The sequence below is a fragment of the Eutrema salsugineum genome, unplaced genomic scaffold (assembly GCF_000478725.1).
Source record: "Eutrema salsugineum unplaced genomic scaffold, Eutsalg1_0 scaffold_21, whole genome shotgun sequence".
NCBI classification, from domain to species: domain Eukaryota; kingdom Viridiplantae; phylum Streptophyta; class Magnoliopsida; order Brassicales; family Brassicaceae; genus Eutrema; species Eutrema salsugineum.
This window is the reverse complement of record NW_006256821.1, coordinates 182,686-195,465: the sequence shown is the minus strand read 5'-3', so window position 1 is coordinate 195,465 and position 12,780 is coordinate 182,686. Positions and strand designations below refer to the sequence as shown.

Here is a 12,780-nt window from a genome sequence, read left to right as displayed (position 1 = left end):
ATGTACAGCAAAGACAACAGGTGCACCACCAACCCCAGCCCTTCCAACACCAGCAAAGAAGATAAGAGCAACCACAAGTCTATGTTGGAGAGAATGACAGGGCCAATGCTCATCAGTATGGAGCTGGAATTCAGGCACCACCTGTGCAAAACAACAACTTTGAAGTGAAGGCATCCTTGTTGAATATGGTCCAGAACTCAAAGTTCCATGGATTAGGAATGGAAGATCCCTTGGAACACTTGGATCAATTTGATAAAGTATGTGACCTGAACAAGATTAATGGAGTTTCAGAAGACAGCTTCAAGCTAAGACTATTTCCATTCAGTCTTGGTGACAAAGCTCACCAATGGGAAAAGAATCTTCCAAGAGGCTCCATTTAAACCCGGGAGCAATGCAAGCAAGCTTTCGTATCTAAGTTCTTCTCCACCTCAAGAACTGCAAAACTGAGGAACCAAATCTCTAGCTTCACTCAGCACAGCAATCAGAGTTTTGGTGAAGCATATGAGAGATTCCGCAGCTACACAAACCAATGCCCACACCATGGGTTTAGTGAGGCTTCCCTTCTCAGCACACTATATAGAGGAGCTATTCCCAAGATTAGAAACAAGCTAGATACTGCTTCCAATGGGAACTTTCTGGGAAAGGAGATACATGCTGCTTTAGAGCTAGTGGAGAACTTAGCAATGAGCAATGATACTTATGGTGAAGACTATGACAGATCAAATAGATCTGAAGGTTCAAGCTCACAACAGAGGCTCACTAGGGAAGTTAAGGAGTTGAGAAGTGAATTGGAAAAATTGAAATTCACCACTCAGAAGCCAATGCATTTTGTTGGAGAGTATGAGGAACCTTCTCAAATCTTTGAGATTCTCAAATCTTTGAGAACATAAGTGAAGAAGGTCTCACTCAGGAGGAGCTTAACTACATTGGGAATCAGAGGTTCCAGAGATATCAGTATGGTAATGCCAATCCAAACCTTTCTTACAGGAACACCAATTTAGCTAACCCACAAGACCAGGTCTATCCCAATTCTCAAGCTCCACAGAACTTTGTTCCCAAGAACAACTTTCAAGGGTCTTTTCAACCTAAGAATCAGTTTGCTCAGAATCAGGGTTTTGGTCAGCAACAGCAACCATTTCAAGGCCCTAGTTTCCGTTCACAGCAGCAAAAGGCACCACCAGGGTTTGGTCCTCCACAGTTCCAACAGCAGGCGCCGGTTCAACAACAGTTTCAACCACCACAGGTTCAGCAGCCACAGATGGGGACAGATATGGTTGGTATTCTGGAACAACTACTTCAGGGTCAACAGATCTTTGCAAGCCAGAATGCAGCCATGCAGCAGGACATCAAGGAACCGAAGCAGAACCAGGCCTCAATCTCAAGGAACCAAGGTCACCTACCTGGAAAACCAGAACCCAACCCCAAAGAATATGCTAAGGCTATTACACTGAGGAGTGGAAAGGAGTTACCTGGTATTGACAACAACAATGTGATCATTGAGGACAATGATCAAACTGAGGGGGAGGCAGCCTTAACAGATGATCAAGTTGCTGAGTGATAGTAGGAATTTTTCAATCCTTGATCAATTCCTCAACTACTCATGTCATTGTAGCACTTGAGGTATCAATCCAAATGGAGAGATTCTAGACACTAGAACTATGAGGAGCTATCTTAATTCAAGTCTAATAAGCAGATAAGTTGGTAACAAGGTGATCTAAAAACATAAAGCAAACAAGAACAAGCAGTAATTAAGAATTAAACAAGCAAGAGAAAGTAAACAAACACTCAAATTCAAATAAAGAGAAAGATAAACCTCTAGATATTGATTCATGATTCTAAGAACATAATGCAACACTTGCAATTCCTTAGTCTAGACTTCCAAATCAGATTAATTCATTCTCATGACAAAAATCCCTTTGTTAATTACCAATTCAAGACTAATTCCCATTAGATGAATAAACAATCAACAAGCATAAGGTTCCAAGTCTAAAATGACCAGACAGCCTCTTTGTGCATCAAAATAAGAGCAAAGAAAGACTGAATCTTATACAGAAAGATAAAGCAAACATCACATGATCTCAAATTCCAATTAACTTAGAACTCTAATCTAGATTAATCCTCTCATGAAGGCATTAACCTCTACACTAATCCATTTTCAAACAAAATCATTATTTGTGAAATATGAATCAATGAGCATTAAGAAACAGTTCTAATATGTCATTCTTGCATTTAACTATCACTCTCATGATGAAAAAGGCATAAACCCTTAAGTTAGCTCTTTCAGGCATTTCATCAAACACTTTTGGTGCATGAAATGCCTATGATCTAGACCCAAGTGATTCTCAAGGATCTAGCTTTAAGAGCAGCTAACTAAGGAAAGGAAATGAGAATCTAGAACCTAAACATCATAAATCAAGCATCAAAGCACCCTAATCTACACACCTAGAAGCTTAAAAGATGACTACTCACTAATCATGAAGAACACGCCATTTCCTTTGCAAGAGGTAATGTTAATCATGATTAGAGGCAAAGATGAGATGATGCAATGACAAGAAACAACCTTAAGATGATTAAATCAGCAAGATATCTCTTAATCAAAAACGTTTTTTCACTAAAAAGGAAAGAAAATTAGAGAGAAAACTAAGATAGAAGATAAGATGTTTAGGGTTTTTTTTCCAAAAAGCTATATATACTAAGTGCTAATGGACCGGGTCAGCCCAGGACAAACACCCGGCTTTGATGGATACTGGGTGGTTTGCCACGGTCAGATGACGCTTGGCCAGACCGTGGCAAACTGATAGTGTCAAAGTTCTTGGACAGATTCTTCATGATCAAGGTTGCCATGGCTTGATTTACACCATGTCTAGTGGCCTTTTTTCTTCTTTTCTAGGTTTGGGTGATGAACTTCTTGGATTGCCACGTTCTTGATCTGGACCGTGTCATGTTGGGCGTGGCAAGGTGTTGATGATTCGCGGCCAAACATCAGGCCGTGCTTCAAGACCATGTCAAATCCCGACCATGACATTATGGGCGTGTCAAAGATCTTCATTGCTTGTCGTGGTCAGGTCCAAGGCCGTGCTTCAAGACCATGTCAAATCCTGAGAGTTTTCATATTATGCCACGGCCAAGCTCAGGCCGTGGCATTATCACCGTGTCAAATCATGACACTTAGCACCTTATCCACTCTTAGACGTCTGGCTGATATGTATGTCTCTCGCCTTCCTTAACTCTCATCTCACGACTCCAAATCCAATGATTCGACCTGTTCTGGGACCGTGACTCTATCATCTCCAACTTTGATGACGGGTTCGGGTTCAGATGACGTCGTCAAGGGCTCCGTTCCACCGGTTCTTTGAAGCGCATCGCGTAAGACCTGATCGGGCCGCGAGACATGTGTTCCTTCTGATGGCAATATATCCTAGTTCACGGCTCCAAATCGGCTGATTCTAAGTGTTACGGAAACTAGACGCATTCCTCTTGATTCTTGATGAAGACACCGGAGGTTGAATCGCATTGCAAGTCCTTCTTCCCACGCGATCAAAGTGAGGGTTTTGTCTACACCAAACCATCTGTCCGAGTTGCTGTACACAGGTGAGGGTTCCTCCATGATCCCAGCTCCAAGTTGCTCCCAAAAGTCTCCAAATGACCTGAGAACACTCCAAAAATGCAGGACACTCTAGGACCTAATGCAATTCCTAACTAAAGACAAAAGCAAAGACAAATATATATAAAACTACCTAAATGTATGCATGAGACTCAATATTTGGACAAAAATGCAATCCTAAACATGACAAAATATGAGTATATCACTGAGAAACCAAGGACAGAAAAGGGTAAAGAGGTAGCAAAGGAACCTGAACCTGAACATATGTGCCACCACCTCCATACCAACCCAAGCTCCCATTTCCAGGGAGATTTAAGAAGCAACTTGTGGACAAGGCAAGAGCTGTATTTGAGAAGGCACTCAATGAGACACCACTCATTATGCCTCTCATTGATGCATTTCTAATGATGCCAAAGATGGGGAAGTTCTTGAAGGATGCCATTCTGAACAAGACAAAAGAGCTTCAAGGCATGGTGGTACTAAGTCATGAATGCAGTGCTATCATTCAGAAGAAGTCCATTCCAAGAAAGTTGACTGATCCAGGGAGTTTCACACTCCCTTGTGCCATTGGAGCTCTTCTATTCTCTGGATGTCTTTGTGATATAGGAGCATCAGTCAGCTTGATGCCATTCTCCATAGCAAAGAAGCTGGGCTTTAGAGTCTTCAAACCTGCAAGGATCTCTCTTATCCTTGAAGATAGATCAGTTAGATTGCCTGTTGGTATGTTGGAAGATCTACCTGTTAAGATAGGTGGTTTTGAGGTTCCAACAGATTTTGTTGTGCTTGAAATGGATGAGGAACCAGTTGATCCTCTTAGCTTGGGCAGGCCATTCTTGGCCACTGCAGGAGCCATAATTGATGTGAGAGGTGGGATAATAGAGCTTCAACTTGGGTCTGAAAAGCTCAAGTTTGATGTGAATGAGATGATGAAGAAACCCACCATTCAAGGTCAATGTTTCTATGTGGAGACAATGGATCAGTTGGCTGATGAGTTGCTTGAGGAGCTGAACACTGAGGATCCTTTTCAAGCTGCTCTAACTCAAGAACAAGGAGACAATGGGCTCTTATCAGAAGCAAGTGAAGGGTACAAGTTGTATTTGGACAATGCTAGAGAGCTGGGTCCTGAGACAAGTTTTTTGGAACTGGAACAAAGTGGCTCTGAGGTTTTTGCTATCAAAGGATCAGACACCAGCCAAAGCAGCTTGGACAAGGATTGGAATGAGGCTGATGCACCCCCTGTTGAGCTCAAGCCTCTACCAACAGGGCTCAGGTATGCTTTCTTGGGCTTAAACTCCACATATCCAGTAATCATCAATGATAGCTTATTAGAGCATCAAGAGAGTGCATTGCTTAGTGAGATAAGAAAGTTCAGGAGAGCCATAGGATATTCTTTGGCTGATATTAGAGGGATCTCTCCTGACATTTGCACCCACAGGATTCACCTAGAGGACCAATCTATGTCCTCTATTGAGCATCAACGACGTCTTAACCCCAACCTTAAGGAAGTGGTTAAGAAGGAGATACTAAAACTTCTTGAGGCAGGGATAATTTACCCAATCTCTGACTCAAGATGGGTGTCTCCTGTTCATGTTGTGCCCAAGAAGGGTGGGATCACAGTGGTTAAAAACGAGAAGGATGAGCTGATAGCTACTAGGACTGTCACGGGACACAAAATGTGTATAGACTATAGAAAGGTCAATGCAGCCTCTAGGAAGGATCATTTTCCTTTGCCTTTCATTGATCAGATGTTAGAGAGGCTTGCAAACCACCCCTTCTTTTGTTTTCTCGATGGGTACTCGGGGTTCTTCCAAATTCCCATAGATCCCCGAGATCAAGAGAAAACAACATTCATATGCCCTTATGGCACATTTGCATACAGGCGAATGCCTTTTGGTCTCTGTAATGCCCCTGCCACATTTCAACGTTGCATGATGCATATCTTATCTGACATCATTGAAGAGAAGGTGGAGGTGTTCATGGGATAAGGAGTTTCCTTGGGCATGCAGGGTTTTACAGAAGATTTATGAAAGACTTCTCAAGAATTGCCAGGCCCTTGAACTTTCTTGCTTGTGGAGTGGAAACACCTGAACTTGATGCTTACCATAGGAAGAAGTTCTTCAGAGATGTCCAAAGATACCATTGGGATGAGCCCTACTTGTATGTTCTGAACAAATATCAGCTGTATAGAAGGTGTCTTTCTGAGGAAGAGATGCAACCTGTGTTGCAAGAATGTCATGGTTCAGCTTTTGGGGGTCACATGGGAGCATTCAAGACTGTGGCCAAGGTTCTTCAGAGTGGGTTTTGGTGGCCAACAATGTTCAAAGATGCTCAGATAGTTGTTTCATCATGTGATGCCTGTCAGAGGCATGGAAACATATCAAAGAGGAGTGAGATGCCTCAAAATCCAATTCTAGAAGTTGAAATCTTTGATTTCTGGGGAGTTGACTTCATGGGGCCTTTCATTTCATCTTATGGGAATCAGTACATACTTGTTGTCGTGGACTATGTGTCCAAATGGGTTGAGGCCATTGCTTCCCCTACCAATGATTCCAAGGTAGTAGTGAAGTTGTTCAAGAGCATTATCTTCCCAAGATTTGGAGTACCCAGGGTTGTTATCTCTGATGGAGGATCTCATTTTGTGAACAAGACCTTGGAGGGATTGCTGAGAAAGCATGAAGTGAAACACAAGGTAGCTACTCCTTATCATCCTCAAACTAGTGGCCAGGTTGAAGTATCTAATAGACAGATCAAGTCCATTCTTGAGAGGACTGTTAGCTCAAGCAGAAAAGATTGGAGCAAAAGGCTAGATGATTCATTGTGGGCTTATAGGACTGCCTTTAAAACTCCTATTGGGACATCACCTTTCAATCTGCTATATGGGAAGAGCTGCCACCTTCCTGATGAGTTGGAGTACAAGGCTTTGTGGGCTGTGAAGTTGCTTAACTTTGATATCAAGACAGCTCAAGAGAAAAGGGTCATTCAACTCCATGAACTTGAAGAGATAAGGCTTGGGGCTTTTGAGAGCTCAAAGATTTATAAAGAGAAGACCAAGGCTCTGCATGACCAAAAGATTTTGAAAAGGGAGTTCAAGGAAGGAGATCTAGTGTTGCTGTTTAACTCTAGGCTTAAGTTGTTTCCTGGAAAACTTAAGTCTAGATGGTCTGGTCCCTTTAAAGTTCTTGAAGTCAGGCCATATGGAGCTGTTGTGTTAGAAGGAAAGAATGGTCAAGAGTTTGTGGTAAATGGCCAAAGGATCAAGCACTATCTGGTTTCACAAGGGAAGGAGGAAGCTACATCAGTTCCCCTTCTTGATCCACCTCCAGCCTGTTAAACAGGTTTCCAAAGTCAAACTTAGAGACTTTAAACAAAGTGCTCTTGGGAGACACCCCAAGCTTATCTTTGTACATAGTTCTTTTGATTTATTTTCTTTTCTTTTATGTTTTAGAACTTTTTTATGGGTTTTGTGAGTTGGTCTCAGGTTCTAGGTGATTTTTGGAGGCCATGGCTCAGTGATAAATGAGATCGAGCATGTGAAAGGGCTGAGAGAAGTGTTCAAGGTTTGAAAAGCTTGGAGGACGCCTGAGTGCTACCTGGATGTGCGGCTTGGTGCAAGAAGAGCCCAGGTCCTCGCAATTTACACCGGCCTGGGCGTGCTACCTGGTATAAGAAGATCAGACCGCACAAAGGAGAAGAAGAGGCCAAGGTGACTAAGTGAAAAATCGTGCGAGATGGTTGTCCTAGCTGGTGTCCAAGAGCCCAGGCCGCAGCAAGACTCGTAATTCACACCGGCCTGGGCATGCGAGAAAGAAACAAGAGGACCAAGCCGCACAAGATCAAGAAGAAGCCTAAGGAGTTTAAGTCCCAAAGTCTGCGACCTGGGAGTGCGGCTCAGTAAGCCATGGACCAAGGCGCACCAACACTCGCGATACACTCCGAGTTAGGCGTGCTGGCTGGGAGCAAGGAGACCAGGCCGCACCAAAAAGAAGAAAGGCCGAGGTATCTATGTCCCAATGTCTGCGAGTTGGTGCTGCGGCCTGAAACGCAAGGAAGCTAAGCCGCATGATGATGCTGAGACGTCTAAGTGTTGCAAGTGTGCGACCTGGTCATGCGACCTGGGAACTTGAAGGACCAAGTCGCACAAATGATCGCAATTCACACTTACTTGGTCGTGCTAGCTGGTCACAATGGAACCAGGTCGCAGCATGGAGAAGAGATCAAACTGAGCTGAAGCATTTTTACTGCGACTTGGGCATGCAGGATAGAAAGAGGAATGACTAGGTCGCACAAAAAAAATTCCAGTTCTACACCGAGACGGTCGTGCTGCTCGATCCCGACGGTTCCAGGTCGCACAAGGAGAGAAAGGAGGCCGGTCAACGAGAAAAGGACGGGTCAAAGCCTTGACTGGTCAAAATATATCTATTGACCACCAGTCCAAAGGCTTGACCCTGTCCCACACTCTCTCTTCCTCACCATAAACACGAGTTTGCAACTCTTTCTCTCATTTCTCTCCATTGTTTTCATCATAACTATCTCATTTCTCCACCAAATTTGTTGATTCAAAGTGCTCTGAGCTCGTATTTGACTTGTTCACATCATCCTGATTGCATTTCGAACTCGTTGCATCTTAATCCTAAGGTATTTCACTCTGTTAAAATTCATCTTTTTCCATGTTCTTCAATGGTGATTTTTGAACTTCAAGGTGTGGAATCGATTTTGATAGGTTGTTTTAGACCTTGGGATTATTTTTATAAATGCTAGGGTGCTAGATAGTCTTGGAAAACAGAGCACTTTGTTGGTGATTCTTTGTTCTTGAGTTTTGAAAATTGTTGCAAGTTAATTCATGAAAAAATCTATTTTTCTTGAAAAAAAAAAAAATGAATTTGTTTCTTGCTGAGCCCTTGCCTTGCACTCTTGTTTTTGCATTGCTATGAACTTATTGGATTGATGCTTGGCTTGAGAAACCTGTTCATGTGATTTTAAAATCGATTCTTGCAGCAATTTTTTTTCAAAATTTTGGAGAATTTTGTGAAGCTTGTCCTTGTGCTAACATTGTTTTTGAGAATCTCTTGGCAGATGACTGAAAGAACCAACTCTCTGGCCAAGAAGAAGAGCACTGCATCCAAGGGCAAGGGTTTGGTCTCAGGGTCTTCACTGCCAAGAGAAAAAGGTCAAGGAGCAAAGAAAGCCACAAAGCAAGGAAAATGTGATCCAGCGCCGAAAAGGACAAGGTATGAAGGGAAAGCTTTGGTGGTTGCTTCTGGTTCCAAGAAGAAAGGGAAACAGTTGGCTGTGGTATCTGAGAGTGAACAGTTTGAAAGTGACTCAAGCAGCTCAGCTGGTGGTTCACAAGGCACTATTGAAGAGGGATCAAAGAGGATCAAGAAAACTGAACCAGAAACACCTGATTATCTGGCTAAGTTTCAACAGATAGAGATCCAGCAAGGGAGGTTCCCTGATGTGGACTTTCTGAAGAAGATTGGCATCTATGAAGATGTCAAAACATTGCTTGGGAACATGGGTATTGAGTCACTTTTGGAGACGAGAGAGATCGCTTATGAAGAGGAGTCTCAAGAGTTCTTGGCTTCCATTGAAGCTTTCATTTAGTACCCAAGGGATTCAAGAATTCTTCAAGGAGATGGGCTTGGACATGTGGAGTTTACTGTGAAAGGAAAGGACTATTCAGTTTCATTCAGAGAATTGAATGAGATTTTTGGGTTTTCTACACCTAGAAATGTTCCTCTCTCCAACCAGGTCAATCTCAGAAAAGAAGAAGTTCAACTTCTATGGAGATCAATTGCTTCTGGGAAGTACACAGCTGGAGCAGCTAAGTCCTCTTGGATAAGGAATCCAGTTCTGAGATATGTACACAAGATTCTCTCTCACAGCTTCTACTTCAAGATTGATGTTGGAAGAGTTCACAAAGGGTATCTGATGCTCCTCGGTGTGGGGCTGAAACAGCTGATGCCAACTCATGAAGATGGGGAGCCCTAAGAAGGGTATGCTTACCCACTTTGCTTTGCCTCTCAATTAGCAAGGTGTTTGATGTTCTACAAAAAGTGCATTTGGGGTTCAACAAAGCAGGATGCAAAGCTGACCCATGGATGGATTGCCACAAAGATCTTGAAAGCCAAGGGATACAGATTCAAGGAGAACAAGGCAAGGTTTGACTTCATTAGTGAAGCCCATTTGTGTAAGATCGGTTTCCTCCAAGGAAGAGTTGGTGCCAAGGTAGTTTACAACTTCAAGAATCTCATTAATGAACCAGCCCAAACTCTCTTGCCAAACCCCTCCATCACCACAGTCCAAGTAAAGAGGAACATTCACTTCTTCTTGCTGAAGGAAGAGCTGTACAATGTCCAAACTGATCCACCAATCCTCACATACAAGCAAGCTTGCAGAGAAGAAGCCTCCAAGGGAAAGATAGCAACCGCTGAAGATGGTACCACAAGTGCTGCTGGTGCTCAAGATGCTGATCTGCCTCCACCTCAAAAACGTTTTGGTGGAAACAGATACCACTTTGATGATTACAACTGGGAGGAACCAGGCACTTCATGGTTCAGAGCTCAACAAAAGATTGGTATTCTCCAACAATGGTGCAAGTACCAAGACAAAACCATCCACAAGATGGCCAAGTGCATCAAGGAGATGAAGAAGAGGATCAAGAAGCTTGAAAACCCTTGCAAAGGTGGGTCTCCAGCACCAGTTTCACCAAGGAACAGAGAGTAAGTTGGAGAGAGTTCCATGAACTGCATAGCCCTGGTCACATATGGCACAACTTGGGTGGATCTTGACGACGGTTCTGATGAGGCAAGCCATCATTCTTGGGAGACACCATCCGGTCACACTTCAAACCCCTCTTACTCATTGGGGTCTGACTTCCACAGCTCTTAGGTAACACTCCAAACCTTGTAAATATGCATGTAGATTTTCTTTTTCTTTCTGCATCTTACTTGTTTGTCTTGTTTTCACTCCTTTCTTATGCCTTTATAACACAAGGGACTGTGTTATTTAAGTGTGGGGGAGGAGTTTCATCTTTTACTAATCATGTTTTCTCTGTTCTTATTTTACACTTTGAGTCTTGAGTCACACTCTCGCATGCATTCATGTAGTTTCATCTAAGTGCATATAAAAATCCAAAAAAAAAATTGAAAAATCTGAAAAATTTTCACAAAAAAATGATCATGTAGTTGCATTTTCATTTTTAGGATTGAGTCTAGTTGCATATTCATGTAGGCTGCATCAATGCAAGGGAGTAATGATAGGTTTTTCCTTGAGAGAATATCACTTTAAGAATTCGGTTCACTGCCCTAGTTTCTAGTTCTTTGCTGCATGTAAGCAAGAATGAAATCAAGACTGATCCATGCTTTGAACTTGTTGAGTGAATCAAACTTTGAATAGTCCAGCCTTATCTAAGTGAGAACCTTAATTTGACAATCTAATTATCATTGCTTGTGCATGTCATTGTGAACTCATGGGTACCCTCAAAATATTTGAGCTCTCGTATCCCTTTTACCGCTCTTTGCTAGCTCAAATAGCTGTTCTCACACTTTGAGACAGTTCCATACCTTTAACTAAACCTTCCTTGAAGCCTGAAACACTATAGTAAGAGATGTGAGGCTTTTTTCTGAATAAACTTGATAGAAAGTGTTGGGTTTAGGGCGACCAGAGTAAGGTCTCATGTAGATCTAGCTCAACATCACAAGTCTAGAATAGGCTAGGAAGAGTTCTTGAGAAACATCGAGTAGTAGATAGAAAGTTTGAGATGAGAACCAGGGGTTGGAAAAGAAAAGAAAGAGGTTTGGGGTCTGCTGTGTAAAGAAAGAAAAGCTCTTGTGTATTGAAAAAGAAAGTCTAGCCTCTATGTAAAAAGAAAAGAAAAGAAGCCAAAAAGGCTCAAGTGTTTCAAAAGAAAAGAAAAGAGGCTAGAGAGTGTTGTATGAGAAAGAGCTAAGTGTAATATTCAGACCCCAAAACCTCTTTCTTTGAAAAGATGAAAAGTTGAAAAGATGAATCCCCTGGTGAGAAAGAAAGAATGAGAGTAAAGTGAGGAGTAGCTAGGATGTGATCTTAATGGGAGTAGAGTTAAGGTGAAAGACCAATTTGGGGCATTGGGTAGATGGGATTCTGCTCTTGTATGCACCAGTTGCCTTTTACCCTTAGCATTCTGTTATAGTTTATTCCTTCTTGAGTGATCCCTTGAGCTGAATGGAAGCCAAGCATTAAATGAGATCATCTTTGTCTCATAACCCTGTCCAAGACAAGTGAGTTCACATGATTTGCATAAGCATGATTCACATGAGCTTTAATGAATGTCAAAAGGTTGGAACTATGGCTGTTTGTGAAAAACTTAAGCTTGGGCTTGATTCATTCATTGATAAGTATGGCTAAAGTTTTGTGAGTAATCTTGTTTCCAATGCATCTTAGAATTAGAAACTAGGACAGTGAGCCTTGAATTCTTTTAGTGATACACTCTATCATTAAGGAATATGAACTCCCAATGCATACAACCTCTTTCTCTCATCTGCTCTTTTTGCTTGAGGACAAGCAAAGGACAAGTGTGGGGGAGTTGATATGTTCATAATTTGCATCATTTAGGTTGCATATTTCATTCCAAATCATGTTTTATTTCATGCATTTCAGGTCCTTAGGGTTTGTTTTAGAACTTAGGAGTAGCATTAGGTCCCAATGAGTCTTTGCATGTTTTGAGTGTTTATCAGGTGTATTTGGAGCTATTTGGAGTTGGAGAGATGGATCCAGGAAGAGAAATGGCAACCAGGGCTTGAAAGATGGTGAAAATGGGTTTTTGGAGGTTCTCGGCCATTCTCACGTCCCGCAGGAAGGTTTTCTCGGCCATTCTCACGTACTGCGGAAGGATTCCTCGGCCAAAACGCGTACCGGCTAATGAATTTCTCGGCCAAAATCTCTGGGTGCAGACATGTTTCCGAAATCGCCTGTCCGGGGAACCTCCCGGTCTGATTCAGGTGTCGGGTGCTTCATCAAAGTTGGAGAGGATTGGATCACGGTTCCCGAGCAAGTGGAATCATAGAATTCGGACTCGCGAGCAGAGAGTTAGGCTCATCGGAAGGAACTCCTGTCTCGCTGCAGTTTTGAACCAACCCGATGAGCTCCGAAGAATGCGAAGGAGGGTGCACTTCCAGACCGATTCGGTTTACGGG

The 12,780-nt window shown here is 42.6% G+C and overlaps 1 non-coding gene across 1 annotated transcript; it reads right to left on the bottom strand.

The window, feature by feature from the left end:
* Nucleotides 1-440: 440 nt before the first annotated feature.
* Nucleotides 441-547, bottom strand: LOC112086319. Its single transcript, XR_002899441.1, has one exon. It is a non-coding gene; the product is annotated as a small nucleolar RNA R71 (small nucleolar RNA).
* Between the last annotated feature and the right edge of the window lie 12,233 nt (nt 548-12,780).